The sequence below is a fragment of the Thunnus albacares genome, chromosome 5, assembly GCF_914725855.1.
Source record: "Thunnus albacares chromosome 5, fThuAlb1.1, whole genome shotgun sequence".
Taxonomy (NCBI): Eukaryota; Metazoa; Chordata; class Actinopteri; order Scombriformes; family Scombridae; genus Thunnus; species Thunnus albacares.
In genome coordinates, this window is record NC_058110.1 from 24030540 (window position 1) to 24047965 (window position 17426).

At 38.9% G+C, this 17426-nt stretch overlaps 1 long non-coding RNA gene across 1 annotated transcript; it reads right to left on the bottom strand.

Annotated features, from left to right (window-relative positions):
- Positions 1 to 15139: 15139 nt before the first annotated feature.
- LOC122982771 lies at positions 15140 to 16269 on the bottom strand. Its single transcript, XR_006403530.1, has 2 exons — positions 16199 to 16269; positions 15140 to 15780 (listed from the first exon to the last, which is right to left on the bottom strand). It is a non-coding gene; the product is annotated as an uncharacterized LOC122982771 (long non-coding RNA).
- Positions 16270 to 17426: the final 1157 nt, after the last annotated feature.

Genomic DNA, 17426 nt, shown 5'->3' on the forward strand with positions numbered 1-17426 from the left:
AACATTCTCACTGGTGACGAAAGCATCCACCCGAGGAAAGCAGGTGAAATCCCCCTCTGCACATGCCCTTTTCCACAGCTCTGCTTTCTTCAGGAAACCACCCACCTTGTCATACAGGTTCAGAATGCAGGTGTCCTTGCCCTAAAATACACATATTCAGTTCATTGAATATATCTGTCAGATAGCATAGTTTTGCAAGCCAGTCTGTGTCCTCAAACAAGGTGGCATAGGGAGATCTGCGCTCTGATAGAAAGGTGTGCACTTAAGATCCTAATTCTAACAGCCTGTTCAGTATTCTCCCTCAAGAGAGCCAGCGCACTTCTGTGTGTAATAACCGTTGTGTGTGTTCAGCTCCCATGTTTTCATAAAGGTGGTGAAACAGTCACGCATTAAATTGCTTTGACTTAATGAAGTTTATTATTTTGATTATCATGAAGAGTGGAGCAGGTGGACACAAACGCAGAATGCAGGAGCAGCAGGAACTGAAGAATAACTCTTTATTCAGGAGCCGTGCAGGCAAAGCAAAACTGAACAATAAAAAAAACGAACAAAACAGAACAAATGATCCAACAAGGACTGAACAGAGCAACAGGACTTAAATACAAACTAAACTGATGAGGGGATAAGGTGCAGTTGGAGAGATGGGCAGAGAAGTTCAGGTGCGGTGAATGAGGTGATGAAACGGGAGAACAGGAAAGGAGCTGATTGGCTGGGGAAAACTCTGGGAACAGAGCAGGGCTAACGAGGCTGATGCAGGGCAGGTGTGGAGGGAAAAGCAGCTCAAGAACACAAAAGGGAAACACAGAGCAAACAGAATACCAAAACCCAGAAAACACAAAAACAGATGATGGTTCTAGCCTACTAGTGTGAACACAAGACAAATGTAATAATCTTGCAGGTCAAATATGGAATTATATTTGTCTCAATTTTGAGTGCACAATCCACTTCATAACTTAAGCACCATACATCAAACTGTCTTAGAATAAACATGAGTATAACTTAAGTACACATGTTACACTGATAAAACACAGCAAATACATTTGAGCAATGTTCATGATATGTCGACATATGAATAATAAGTCTGTCAAGTGGAGTGGCAGGATGACAAGTAACACAGGACTAATTTTCTTGGACAGCAGACAGTGTTTCCCTGTGTTTTCATTTCGAATTCGCACCATGAGCCCTTTCACACAGCCTGTCATTGACAGGGCTGCATCTGTACAGAAACGGGTGTAGGATTTCCAGTTCAGACCGTTTTCACAGAGGAACATATTAACAACATTAAAAATTTCCTCTCTGGTTTTCCCCTCCAAACTCCTGCAGAAATGTATATGTTCACAAATATATCTCACGAAAGCAATAAGCTGTACCTTTCCACTGACAGCAGTCAATTCATCAAGCTGGAGTGAAAATGATTCGCCAAGTTTTCGCACAACTTAAACCAATGATGTCTGTTCCCATCTTATGTATTCTGCAGCAAACAGTGTCATTTGACAAAGGCACAGTTTTTAATTTATCTGCTGCAGTTTTGTCTTGCATAGTCTCGGCCAATACAACAGCAGCTGGAAGTAATAGGTCTTCAGCTATGGTGAATGGATTTTTGGCTCTAGCTACGAGCAAAGACACCACATAAGAAGCCTTGAGTGCTTTGGCTGATGTTGTGGAGACTTTTGCATCGTTTCTTGGGATGATCTGAAGTCAGAAAGTTTTCTCTTAAAAACCTCTGTTGGCTTACTGACATGACATAGATGTTTTGTACTGAGATGTCATTGGAGGTGCACTGGCCTCATGGAACTGTTGGCTAATTTCTCCCTGCAAAATAAGCACAATGCCTTGGGAGGGTTGCAGTTCATTGAGGTAAATCCCATTAAAACACATTCTTCCTGATACTGATGATATATTATTGGCTCTGTTTCTGTCTTCTTTTTCATTTCTTTCTCCTTGTTTTCAGCTGTATTGCTGCTACATTTCAACCACAAATCCACTTACTTGATTTTCGTCTGTCATTCAAAATCGAAACTGGTTTCCCTTCACAATGAACAAACGTCACTGTGAACATGATTGCATTTGTTGCTTTGGGAAACCATTGAATTGAAAATAGGAATATTGGATTGAACTTATTATAGTATAATTATTTAAGGAATTATGCATGACTGATATTTTTTAAATTAACATTTTTAAAAAATCTCACGTACGTCCTGCAATACTCCAACGTACTCCTAGGTGTACGTGTACCCCCATTCAAGAACCACTGATACAGGGCATGGACAAGTGAGGTATTTTGTCTTTTCACCATGTTGGCCTTCCATCTAATCTCATAGGATTCCTGTCATATATCTCTAGTAACTGCCAAAATAGGTGCATATTTTTGAACTCCCAAATATAATCTAATCGCCCTGTCTGACTTTTTCTTTTATAACCCCAAATTCATAACATGTATTCTAAAACAGGAAAGACACATGTTTGATACAATTTGGAATATGTAAAATAATCCATATCTTTCCATATTTTAACTCCTATGGCTCATCTGCTGCATCAGTGTACTAGAACTGATGCAGCCTATAAAATACATTTGTTTATCCAAAAAGAAACCAAGATACTAATACTTTATGTACCAAGAAACTGTTTCATGTATAGCATTATCTTTGTTGAGAGCTGTGACATGCAGATATGATATATTTTGGGGATCTCATCTGTAAGGAAATTGTTAAAATAATGGGCCACATCCACAGATCTCTAAGGACAATGACATCTTTATTAATGATTATATATCACAGCTATTTGTTCAGCCCATTCAGCACTTCCCAAAGATTTAGGCAAACGGATAAAGGATTTCTGATTTATTTTTGACAATTTACTCTATCAAGTTTTTAGTTCCAGCTCTTTCTTTCTCAGTCTTTCTCTCTCTGTGTCTCTAACTGTATGTCTAACCGGCATGAAAAGAATTGAAGGCAGAAAAAGGAACAACAGCAAGCACTGTATCAGCCTTTCTCTGAAGGTGGCATCCGGCCACCAAGCTGTGTGTAAGACATGGATGGACAGGTACATGCTGAGAGACTCTATAGGCCGCCATTAAGAAGCATGCTGTGTGCTTTGTCCCTGAGCAGGAAGTCATACTGTTTGCCCTTGATACAAACAGATCAGTGTGAGACTGCAGGGATTATCATTTGATAAAGAACAGAAATATTGTTCGAAATCTCTCAAACAAACTGTGCTGTTGTACAGTTGCCCTAACCTTTGATTTTATTTTCTATGCTTTCAATTTCTTCTACAAATCTAGACATGTTGTGCATATAAACACTGACATACCTCAACAGATATGCAGACTGTAAAAAAATCTCATATGAATCTCTGCAAGACAAGTCCTAAACATGGTGTGGTGAGAAAATGTTCTCCGTTCTTAATGGACAATAGTTAGTAGAAAATTACTTCACACTGTATATTCTCATAAATATTAAATGAAATTAAGATTTGGTGATTGATGTGGAAATGGAAGCTATTTTATGTCATTTTTGGCATTGATAAACATACATTTTAAATTGTTTGGCAGTGTGTATGGTGGCATTATCATCAACGCTTGGTTGTGTAAAATGGCTTCATAATCTATGGCTGTTATTGGGCCACTGTAATTATCAGATCTAATGACTCCCAGGAGATTACTGCTCATATCATTACAGTTCAACCGTCATGTGAAATAGCCGGCAACAGACAAGTGGGGTTGACAGTTCGTTTAGGCCTTCTCCAAAGGTAAATGTGTCTTCATCTGGGGCAGAGGCATAAAAGATGAGTCATTAGACTATATTACTTTGCTCCTTTTGCTGCAGGGTTCAGGTTTTGTACTCCTCACACTCAGCTGTATTTCACTGTGTTTTGACCTTAAATAGATACACTTTCTGAATGGCAGTCCTGCACTTAAATCAGTGTGCGGATTTGTTTTGGTTAGTTTTTGTTGTTTTTAGAGAATAGTTTGACATTTTGGGAAATATGTGCTTTCTTGCATGAGAAGATTGATACCACCCTTATATGTGTAGGCTAAATATGAAGCTACGGCCAGCAGCCAAAAAGCTGAAGTGGAGTAATGTGCTGGACTGTTTCTTGGCTGGAGGTAGTTCCTGAAATTTTGTCATCACCGTGAAGTTACTAGGCAACCAGCTGAAACTTTAAATGAGTCAAAACATGTTAATTACTGAGATTTTTGCTGGTAGGTGGATTTTAACTTAAGGGGTATTTTTTGACCTGGACCAGTCCAATTGGTCCAGTATTGAGCGAGAGTGCTTCAGCCGGCAGCTGCTAAACAGGCTGCAGTGTAATCCTTCGGGGCAATAGCACCCCATCAATGTACATCCACTAAAAGTTCTTGTTTTTGCCACTGACAGGCTCAGTTTGTTATTATAATTGTCTGACAACATTATGGAGTGGACCATACAGAGAAATAAAATGTTTTTCTTTACTTTTCGCTTGATCCAGTCTGTTTGTTATTCTGTCTAACCAAGTCTCGCTCAAGGAGAAGTCTCGTTCTAAATCTCAAGAGAGTGGTTGTTAAAATCCAAAATATTCAACCATGACTTTGAAAATCATTTAGATAACACTAAGCTACGCTTTCTGTACTCCAACACAACAAACTCCTCTCAGCACTCCTCTCTCCAACTCTATCATGGCTGAATATTTAGCTGATTTCAACAACAACTCATCTCTCAACACATGTGCATGTACACCAGCTTGCCCTTGAGTTAACCACCCTCCTCCTGTCCAAATGACACCCAGTGAACAGTTATATTGCGCTGGACTCCTAAAAATTAGCTAAAAAATTAGCTAAAAATCTCATGGGTGTTTCATTCTGCAAACAGGGAAACTTTACTCATGACTCCACAGATTTTCACCAGACATTAGGTAACTATAGCTCTCAACATTTTGAAATTGTTTTGAAAATCACCAAAACCGTGGCATGAACCCATGCAGCAGATTGTATAGATCTATAACTTTTCTAAAGAAGTTGTGTGAGACATGCTGCTTTCTTGAGTTTGGGCTTTCCTTTGTGTTATGTGACTAGCCTCCCTTACCGTCTGTTGCTTTGTGTCTTGCCATTAACTCAGACTAATCCTCACGCTCTGTGGCCTATGGAGGGAAAGGATGAAAATCAAACTCATCTCTTTGCCCTGCCAGCTGCACTCACAAATTATACCTAGCACCTCAAAACCTGGAACACACTCCTTCAGAGTTCCCCAGCCTGTTAGCATGACAATAGTGCAGCCACATCTCTCAGCACAAGCAACTAGCAGCCACTAACAAAACCATGGTTTCATGAGACCTCTAGTTCACTGACTCATGTTTCAGAAACATCAAGCTCAGCCCCAAAGTCTCAAACTATCAACCCTAAGGCCCCAAACTCATCACATGCAGGCGATCAGGGGTTTTACTTTGCGCATATTGGCCCAAGATGTCAGCATGTTAACGGCTGGGCCCCTGGCTCTTTGAAAACCTAGACAATGAACCAGAAAATGACAGCATACCAATACCGACATGCATCCCTGTGCAGCTACCTTTTATTAGTATTCATACCCCTAATTGTTACCATAATCACTTTTCCCAAATATCCTGACATGATGTGGCCTCGAGTGAAAACTAAACTTACCTTTTCAATTTTCCAAATCAGGAAACAGCAATTCTCTATAGGTATGTCTTGGAGGGAGAATGATAACCTTGGGTTTTTACATCTACCTAATGAAACAAGAATATTGGGTTGTAAGATCTGCATGCAAATCAAGTCAATATTAATTTGGGCTCATAATTTAGTTTCCACAAAATGACTCCCTTGGCATATCTAAAATGAACATTTGTTACAGAGTATACATGCTTTGTTAGTGTAAGTTGCAGGATCCATCTGGCAGTACTGGAAGAATTAGTCACAGACATAAAAAATTAAGGAACAGTTGTTATAGGCAACTGTAGAGGCTGAATAAAGGAGTAGTTTGACATTTTGGGAAATGCTCTCATTCAATTTCTTTCTTCTTAATAAGTCTTTAAGGTCTGTAAAATGAATAGTTTGACTTTTTTTTTCCACAGCCAGCAGCCAGTTAGCTTATCTTAGCATCAAGACTGGAAAAATGGGGAATCAACCAGCCTGGCTCTGTCCAAAGGTTACCTAAAGTGTAAAAACAACAAGTTGTGTTCACGGGGGGTTATGTGCCAGACATTTTTTTGGCCAGGATAGTCTAAGCACATTTTCACACTTTGATTTTTGTTTCTGCTAAGCTAAACTAACCGTAGCTTCATATTTAGCATATAAATGTGCGAGTAGTGTCAATCTTCTCATATTCTGTAACACTCAACAAGAAAGCAAAAAAGCATAATTCACAAAATGTCAAAGTTTTTCTTTAACTGACCTCAGAGAGTTATTAAATGCAGTAAAAACTTACAGTGAAAATGCAACAAGCACAAATTGAATTTGAGCTGCAAATAAATCTTTGTATGTGAATCATTCATTAGTATGCATAGCAGTCTTCTATCTCCACTGGAGGAGACTTTTACTCTTGGATGGGGCTTACACCATGTGAAAAAGGGAGGTGATTTGGCTAATGATTTATGACACGACCCGAAGAACAATTCATTCTCTTTTTAGTCTGATATTATTATGTCTGAATGTTGTAAATGAAATATAATTTTAAAAAAAGCAAAGTGCAGTATCGTAACTAGAGCCATATCCTATAAACCCTTCTGTCCTCAAGCATCTCCTTTTTCACAACTGTACACTTAAATCCCAACAACTCGATGCTTTTCCTCACAGTTGGGTTTTAAATTTAAAACACGGGAAGGAGCCAATGGGCAGATGAGATGACAGAAACTAGACACTTAACTCCTTGGCATAGACATCACTTACAATCTGCCAGATATCAGTAATTAATTACCATGAGCAAGTGGCATGATTTTATCAGCCATGAAAAAAATGGAATTAGGAGGGGTTTATCAGCTTCTATTAATGCATTGTCGGGAGCCTCTAATGGGCTGATGAATATATTATTCATCCTCGTTTGGATGTACAGTTGTTGGGGGTGCATTCGCTTATTACTGGGGAGCAAAGCACCAAAAAAAAAAAAGTGTTAATTCTAGCAAGACAAAATCATTCAGACTAACAAAAGAAAATCTCTCTTTTGCTAAAGCAAATACTGTTGGCTATAGTCTTACAAAAATGCAAATAAGTACTCCAAAAAACATGATTGTTATTACCTTTATAATGATTTCTAACTCTCGAAACATTAGAGATGACCTTAACGCTTCCCCTTGTCTTTTTCTGAAATCCATTAGGTAATTAAAATCAATTCTGAGGCAAGGCTTGGGGAAAGGTACTAATTTATATCCAAATGTCTTTCTAATGTTCCTTTTATTTCTTGTGTTTGGTATCCTGAGAATTTGTAAACAAATATGTTCTCAGAATAAATCACAGAGAGAGAGCATAATAAGCCACCAGGAGATTCAGACTGAATATTTAATATTGACTGATAATTACCATCATAAAACACAGCAAATCAGAAAAGTACAAAACTGTGCTTTTAGGTCAGTGATGCTAACATTACTAAAATCCACCTCCCTATACTGGATTAAATGCATAATGTTGTATGTAAAAGCTGTTTCACAAAAGACATCCTGGGAAATCCTATTCTCCTGCACAGTGCCGTTGGTGATTTGACATGTTTTCACTTGATTTTACAAGGACAATCTGAAAGTACCAAAATAAAGACATATGCATCATATAGGACATTGGATATTTTCCTTTTGTGATATCAGAAATAGAAATTGCTTTTCAAGTCGTCTTAGGGGCTGAACTTGAATTGTGTATCGATTTCAGTTTATTCTTCTGAGTGCAAAAAGCCTTCAACCTCCATCTGTTTCTGTTTCTGTCTCTGTAATAAGTTTACAAAGCAAATATTACTCCTTTAGGTGGTTTGTATCTCCAATGAGAGTGTGTGAAAATACAAAATACAAATAGACCTTTCAGTGTATCCTCCAAGTGAACACTCAAATCAAGATGGGATGCATATGGTGTGTTTGCATAGTTACTACCTGAATTTTCTCTTGATAATGGTTATCCATTTTCCTCTATAGCAGACCACTGGAGTGGAGAAGCTACCTCATACTGACACATCTGCTGCAGTTATCATTCAGGCAGATGCATGAAAAACAGAATGATTTAGAGGGAAATGAGAAAGATTCTGACAGATTCATTTTATTGTGTTTGCCGTCGATGGCCAGTGATCTGTGACAAAAGCCTGTAAATATATGAGCCATTCTGGTTTTATGAGTCAGATTTATTCTGTGACAGAGCCACTTGCATCAAAATGTCAATGTCGAGAGAACCTGACAGTGCCAAGTACTCTTGCAGATTTATTGTTCTGAAAAGTTTTCCAGCACTTTCTCTTGTAACTTAAGATCATTTCAACCCCAGACATCTCCGTCATTTCAAAACTGAGTGAGAGTTTAGGTTTGCAAATATGGTGGCGTCCTTCCAAGTGCTGCATACTGTTTGTACAGTAAGTGGATTAATCACCACCACCACAATCTCATCTTTCTCCATATTCACATACTGGTAAGTGCCTTCGCAGCACTCACTGTGACTGCAGAACAAGCTCTCACCTTCCCTATAGTGAGTGTACATTAAGTGCATTTCGTGTTGTGGTGGTACTCGGTCACCTTGCAGGTACAGCTGTGGTATTAAGAGATTAGGGGCAGCAGCTCACCCTGTGGAAGGTTGTGGTCTGTGGTGTGCAGCCGCATGCCTGGACGTTAATTGGCTCTGGTGGCAGTGAGTGCCCTGCGGTTCCTGAGCCACGCACCGGTCAGGGGTCAGCCCCAAACATCTCCGTCCTGTCATCCTTCCTGTCAGCCTGAAGGTCAGCACTGAAGATCAGCATGGCAGGAAGAGCGGGTCTCAGCCACTTACCACGGCGCGTGGACAGGTGTACCAAAGCGACCTGTGGATGAGACAGAAGGTTTCGAGGTGGTGGAGAAAAGAAGTAGAGAGGAAGTGAAAAAGTTTGGAAGTGGCACGCTGATTCAACCCCCCCTCCTCCATCCATGGTGTTCAACTCCACAAAGTTTTGGACTCATGTCTAAGATGACCGATGTGTTTTTAGGTTAGTATTGAGGAGTTGTCACCGGCATCGACATGAACCAGAGAACTGAGAAAGAGAGTTGGCTATAAAATGAGCGAGAGCCTATTAATGGATGTGGACGGGAATGAGAACCACAAGGCTTAACAATTAAAACACCAGGAGAAAGATGTGACTTTAAATCCATGACAGAGCTTGTGCCCGGGGCTAGGACGGAAGGAGAAGAGGAAAAAGAGGAAAACACTGGCAGATTTCAGAAGATTCACAGTCCTGTGTGCAAGAGACCTATGTGTGATAAGAGAGAAAAGAAAGAGACAGAGCAAGACAGAGAGAGAGAGACAGCTTTGGGGAGAAAGAAGCTTTTCCAAAAGGGCTACTCTTTACAAAATGTTGCTGAATAAAATTGTACATCTAATAAGGAAAAGTAATTAAATTTTCCTGCCAGACATCTTGTGTCACAGACAGAACTTATCCGGCTGTTCTCTACGGCAGACAAAGATAGGCAGTGAAGCTAGAGGGGGTTTGCCTGAATAAGATATAGGTTTTATTCTGTTAAGACGAAGCCTTTTCAAGCTGTGTTGATTAAAATGTTGTATCAAATGCTGCGCTGGCATTCACCGCATCTTTTACAGCAACTCTGATTTGAAAGCGAGGACAAACGTAGCTATTACAATTTAGCCCACCCCACACCCCCCCACCTCCCTATGTCATACCTTTGCTTTTAACTTTCTTGGCATCGCTGAATATGCAATTGGTCTTTTCATTTCACTTTTGATTTATTCCAAAGTTACAAGTATAAGCGCTTGTCAAATTTGCATAGTTAATCCCAAAGAAATAATATGTTTGCTTTTATGCAGGCCTCAATTATAGAAACCAGCATGGAACACCACATCAACCCTTTTATTGGATTTTTTTGAAGCAATTTGTCAAGATACTGGAATGAATTACAAGAAGTTTCTCAGACAGCGGGGAGCATTTGGAGAGACAACGAACATTTTATATTAATTTGTTCACATTTTTATGGATCAGGAAGTTACTGTAATACATCTAAAGTCAAAGTCAAGTTTATTTTAGTTGTATAATCAATAATGGGGGCAATGATTAAAGAATATCATTCTCAAAGCAACTAATCCAAAGTTGATTTTACTGTATGAATGGTAGAAACACTGGCAGTAAACACTGCAGCATGATGAGGAAAAATGAATCTTAAAATCTGCCATTGTTTTTAGGGAAGCATGAAATGGTGTTGTGATTTTAGCAAAAATCACAATATTTCTGCTTATTCTCTTTCTCTTCTGAGAGAGATGAGAAGATAGATGCTAATCTCATGTCTTTGCGTTAATGCTAATATGATTTTTTGCTAAGAAATTAGTCACAGCACTTCATTTCTAGTCTCAAACTACATGTAGCGAGCAATCATTGTTCATAAGTGGCACCTCATATACAGGAAATGTTAATATATGCCACTTACCACAGAGGTAAATCAGTTCTTACACCCATACCAGGCGAAGTGTTGGATTAGGTTTTTTTTTTCTGCTTTGCACGCTCATGCACATTCACACACAGACATGCACACGCTTTTGTGTAATTTTGCAGAGACGACACTTTGCTCTGTGCCTGTATCTGACGTTCATATTGAGTGATAACGATTTGGAAACTTTGATACCTTTTTGTTTCAGAAGATTTAGCAGATTCACAGAGAAATTTTCCCAATCCTAAAAAGTACAAATGTTAGGCAGTCTTTACAAAACTTCCCCTTTGTCCTTTTATCATAAAATCTCATCCAACAGAGCTCCACTTCACGATGCACATCTCCTCAGCCACTCAACTTGTGGAATAATGATGCAGCTTCTCTCAAGTCTCTCTCTCCTTCTCGCTGAGCTTATTACAAGCATCGCACACAAGATAAGTTTTCGAAGTTTTGATAACACTGTCAAGTGCAGACACGTCTATCATATCTCCCATCAACAGTTTAGGTAATGAATTAAACATTAAGGTGCTGAAATTGTCTGTTTTGCCGCAACAGATAAATTATTATGATTAGAGTTGACATTCTGTGTACCTTTAACCCCACCTGCACACATGCAAGTACACAGACAGATAAGCACGCCTGTGTTATGTTAAGACGAGACTGCTGTCATAAATACTGTACAGAATTGCTTTTTATTTGCACATATGAAACTTGTTAGGAATAAATAAATCGATATAAACAATCTGTGTTTACTACTTATCCCTGAATATGGAAATGTGAATTTTGAATTGAAAAGTTTGGTGTGTTTACATGCGCAATCCTAAAATATCTTCAGCTGACTCTAAATGGTAAGTGTTCATGAAAATAAGTAGGACGTTAATATAACCTGTATTAAACCTCTAACCCAAAAGCATCCAAATAAATTACAAACATATCCAAATGCTGGGTTTATTTTCTGGTGGATGTCTGTGTATGTTTGACAGTTAAAATATTGCGTACAATACAGATAATGTACCCTATACTTCTACCTGAATTCTGAAAGAACCAGAAAAAATATTTGTGTTGCTTACAAAACATGAGTTTCTTGGCAGAAGGTCAGACTAAGACCCCAGTAAATGAAGTCTGCTCCCTGCAGCAGCAAGAGCGTTCCTGTTATGCTTTTTCCCCATCACTAATAAGTTGTGCTTCACTTTTTAAGTACCTCATCTTGCCCTTCACCAACAGACTGTGTGGTATTACACTCTTTTGTTCTCATGAGCAGTGATGTTTAATTAATGTTTTGAAACAACTACAAAATTGAGAACTGACCCTCCAGCCCTCTAATCCACTTACTAAGTGGTTTCACATTTTTCAGACTCAGAATCACTTCCTGTAGGAGTTGTGATTACACCTGATCTGCATATATATGGTGCACTGCCATGATTTGAAAAGACCAGTCAAAGGCCCTTCCTCCTTCTTATCATCACTTCACAATATCAGCACTGTATTTTATATACAAACCATCACCCAACACAGAATCATCCTTAATTATCTTTGAGAAGTTTTATTAATAACTCTAATTTCCATAAATGCTGCACACACATCTTCACTCCAGGCATAACAGACACCTCGGTCTTCTCTCTACCTTTAACACCTCTTCACAGGAGGAAGTGAGAAATGTAATTTGGAATTTCAAGTGCTTGAAAGAGACTGAGATATCACCTGGCTCGCTACCCCCCACTGAAGTCGAATATATTAGCAAACAGATCAATGTATCACTCTATGGAATATCAAGTCAAAGTCTGTAACTCCTCCTTGGGTTTGTTTCTCTTTTACAGTGTCCATAATATAAAGAGAACACTCATATCTAATTATGTCGACTCTATGTAACACTTGTAAATGAATTACTTTAAATCACTTGTGGAACACATAGTGAGGAAAAATGTAACAACTGCAAGTCTATTTTTTGTAACATTACTAAATGGAACTATCCTCCCTCTGGCAAAAATGAATAAAAACATATTTTAAGGAGAAACCCAGTCTGTACAGGATGGATTGGTTTTACCAATCCTACAGGAATTACCAATGAGCTTTCATCCGAGTTTCTCTGTCTGAATCCCATTACAGAACTTCTTCAGATTCAAGATGGCAGAGAAGTTCAAAATGGTCGAAAAGTTATAGGCCCAATTTGCAATGCCCAATTTATTTTGTTTTGCTTTAAAAGTCCCTGAAAACATATTTTCTCAATCAGCTTCTTACTATCAGTGATGGTGTCCTACATGGATACACAATTTGGTGCCTGAGTTGGAACAGTTTTGGTTATTTCACATGAGATATGTCCATGTCTGTTTGTGCTTGTCTTACTGATTTGAAGTGAGCAGATGGAAAAAAAAAAAAAAAAACAAATGTGACATGCATGAGTAGTTAATAATTAGTGTTTATTACTTGAATCAAAATGTGACAACAGTTGTGGAGCTGTTTGTTTATGTTGCCAGACCACTGTCAATCAAATCTGATTAAAACCACACCCATAAAGTCCTGAAGCAGATTAGGTGAGTTTTGAGTCTAAAGTCCAAATTAAATTGAATTGTGTTTTTTGTGCTCCAGCATACAGTACCAGTCAAAAGTTTGGACACACTTTCTCATTAAAGTGAATGGGAGAGTGTGTCCAAACTTGGTACAGAACATATCTGCTCCATCACTTGTTCTGTGTTCTCCTTTGAGAAAAAAATCTGAAACAAAAAGAAAGAAGTGTATATTTTTTTGATTTCTTGATGTTATCCCTATTTTTATATCAGTTCAGTGGAATACAATTTATTCTCTGTCTATGTAAATGGATAACTTGTTTTCATACGGCTTGGCATAAATATTTGTATAAAGTGGTAATGTCAGTGTTGTATCATAGGCAGAACAGACAGTCGCACTGAGCCTGATAGCATCCTGCTACACAACAGAAGAGTCACAGGCTGAATACAAATGTCCACCCTCCGGATTTACAGACTGCACCCTTGCTGACTTCAGTTGTACGTACTGTGACGTTTTCACCGTCATCACATCAAGTCTGTGAAGGTGTGAAACTGCAAGGCTATAAAAGCCACTGATAGACAGGCCTCAAGTCTGTTTCACTCATTACTGTGGAAACGTTTGAGTGACAACTATGTACACGGTGATCACTGCAGCACTTCACTGCCTATGTAATCGTTGTATTCCTTACATAATACCAGAGGATGAGGGTTGTTTTTATCAGACTCAATCATTCAGGCGGTTGCTCTCCAAGGAAGACAGGTGAGTTTGGAGGTGGTTGTGAAAATTTACTATGATTACTTTTGTGTTGTGTAACAGTTGTTGAGGTCTTACAGATGGTGATGATGTTGATTATTATTATTATTAGAAGTAGTAGTATTACAGCTATTTTAAAACTTCATATCATCTAGTCATTTTGGTATTACTTCTCTCTTGTTGCGGACAAGGCCCCTTACACTGACCTGAACACAAACACACCAGTGTTGAAAGGGAACCAACTTCCTGAATCTCCAGAGCAGCCTTCAACATGTTACTCACCACTCTCCACCGGCACTGAGATCATGGCTGGAGATACCACTTACAGCTTCTGATTTTACTGTACTGGTTTGGAGTATGGAGTATCATATTAGGTCATAGTTCAAGTATTTGCTGTTCAAAAATCCACTTCACATGTTATCATTCACAGAATTGCAACAGACAAAACAAACACAAGGTTATCTTTTTCCCAAAACTCAATACCATTGCTGAAGTTAGTCAGGGTTTTTCAAGACTGGCACAAAATGATGCCTTTAGTGAAGCTGTGGGAGCCATAGATGGGTGCCACATTAGAATCAAGCCACCAAAATCCAACTACATGGATTATTTCAACTACAAACAATATTACTCATTTCAAATGCAAGCAATATGCAGCGCATCAGGAGTGTTTTTGGACATTTTTGTCTGATCCCAGTTCAGTACATAACACGTGCATTCTAAAACACACATTTATGTTGATGCCATTTATCCTCCACCTGGCTATTTTCTGTTAGGTGATGGAGGCTATCCATGCCTTGAAAATCCCATTACAATCATAACCCCTTTCAGGCAGCCACTAAGGGATAGAAAACAAGAACGGTTCAACAGACACCATTCTCTGGCTCGTTCTGTGAATGAGCAGGCCTTTGGAGAGATGAAGGCAAGGTGGAGGACAACCTTGTTTAAAGCTCTGGAGGTGGAAACAGGTTTTTGCTCTTAGGTTGTCCTTGCTTGTGCCTTCCTGCACAATATATGTGTCATGGTAGGAGATATCATCAAGGAGGACATTCTGTCAGAAGACCCTGGTCCTCCAGAACCACAAGAGCATCTGGACTTCAGAGAAATAAGCGGTGTGCACATCAGCGAAAGACTGCCTGCTCAAGTTTCAGCACCAGTTCAGCTGCCAATCATGCTGAGAGACCACAATTATGCAGCCTTGTAAACTGTGTGATCAGTTTTTTCTGTGAATTTTATTTCTTTGTTTTACCCCTTTCATTGTGTAATGTGAGGTAAATCAAAAGGAACAAGCTTTGTTTTCATGCCATGGTATTTTTAATTGTTTATGTTTATATTGTTCATGTTTCAGCAAGATAATTGAGGTTGTCCTTTTTTGTGAAGTGAAGCAACAATGGTGATAAACAATGGTGATCAAAATTAAGATCCAAGGACAACTCTGTATTGAAAACGAACTAAACTACATGGCTTACGAAAACACAAAACTGAGTCAATTATTTTTTTCAAGAATTTTGCCAAATAAGGAGATTCATTTGTCTAGTTGCTCTTGTCTTTTCTGTTCTCTCCTCTCTTCCCGGTCCTCCAGCTCCCTTTGCCATTGCATTTGTTGGTCTGTGTATTCCCTAAGAAAATCCAGTGTTTCACTCTGTCTTCTATTTTTAAGGGACACTTGGCTGGATGAGGCATGGTTGGATGATGTGGCGGCAGATGGTGATACCAGTGGTTCTGGTGGAGCTCTGGTGGAGTGTTAAGCTGTGGAGGGGTCTGGACTGCAGTGTCCTTGATCAGAAGGACTTTCCTCACAGTGTGAGGTATATCCCCTCACACTGCCTATGAGGTTTATATGCTTTGTTTGTTTCCCATGGCTCTGTGCATTTCAGGAAAGAATTTCCAGCTGACAGCTATTGCTTCTCCAACCTCTATTCCCATGCCAGTTTTTGGAAGAACAAGATCCTGTTAAAACAAAGCATTGAAAAAATGAAGGTGAGAACAAATTATGAGCAACCCCTTTGAGAGACTACTAATGAAACACCTTTTAAACACCAGTGACATTCAGCAATCACCCCAATTGAACTTTAAGTGTGAAAGGGCCTGAGTGACCTAGCATTCATTGAACAGGATATCTGTTGTTTTACTCTGTATCTCTTTTTTGGCTTGCTCACTTGACACAAGACCATTTAGCTTAATTTCATTGAGAATTTTTCTGGGAAGAAGCCACTGTCTTCCAAAATAAAACAAGATGTAATTCTACAGAAATTGCTCTTTAATTTTCATGTGATATGCATAATGAAACATGTGCCACTAAGTCATTTTAGCATAATCCATTATTACCATACTCACATAAAGCCCTCAGCTGAAGAATGCCTCATACCTGCGAAAAGGTGGTCATATTCCTTGCACAGGTTGATGAATTTTAGTGTCTGCTCATCTGTCCTTGCAGATAACAAGATATGAATCCCATTTATAGGCTTTTTTGTGAGTGAACAAAATGATATTCATACATTTCTATTCAACATATGGACGACACATATTCAAATACAGAAATGTAGGTGAATAAGGACCAGACTAAGGCTAAATAAATTGGGTATTACTTACATTGGAAGACTTTCTTTTGTTGTTTTTCAGCCATTTTTCTTAGCCTATATATTTGGCATTACACTACAGCTTTTATAGGGTAGACTACAATAACAAAATGCATTTTGATTACCTCTATAGCCTATATTTCTACATATTCTTGTATCATGATGTGGTTGAATATTATTTCTGGCCTACATGATTCAAGTAACATTTTAATACAGTTTTACATAATGAGTTTGTTCTGTTTTTTGGGTTTTTTTGTCAGCAATTGGAAAAACTGCAATGTTACTACTGCCCTATTGCAGTGAGTTGTAGGTAATTAAATCAGTGAAGTCTGATGAAACTGGAACTCTCTGGAAGTCTGCAGGAAGTCTACTTGAGGCCCCTTGTGGATTGGATAAATTGTGGGATTGGACAGCTCTCAGCAATCACAGACTTCGTGTGAACGTGCAAGTCCGCAAGTCTGCAAGTGTGGTGAAGTCCAGACATTTGGTTCATCCATAGATTCTGAACAATAACCCACATTTGCTTTCCTGCTAAAGTCTTCTTCCTATCTAACTTACAAACATGGACACACGTCTTGTCCTACACCGTAGCTTGTTGAATGAGCAACCAAACAAACATTCACTGGGGAAAAGTGCACCGCTAACATTGGTTAGCAGGCTAGAGAGCTAATTTGCTGCTCAGCCGCAGCACATCAACCAACATGTAAATGTACCTGCAAATGTCACTTCAGTCCTTCTACAGTAGATGCTGGTGCGGCCTTTACTTTTCAGTACCACTGAAATATAGCACTCTGTCTGCCCTTGACATGTAGGGCTAGAGCACAAGTTTGTTTACTTTTTTTTCTTGTTCCCTACATGTAACACTGACACTCTGGCTGCCTGCCAGTTGCTGTCAATCAAAGACAGACACCAATATGCACCTCGAGTCAGCTGAGACGAAGGGGAGCATTTCTGATATTTCCATAAAGACATTTTTTCTTCCTTTTCAGGTCAAACCAATTTAACCAATACTCTAAC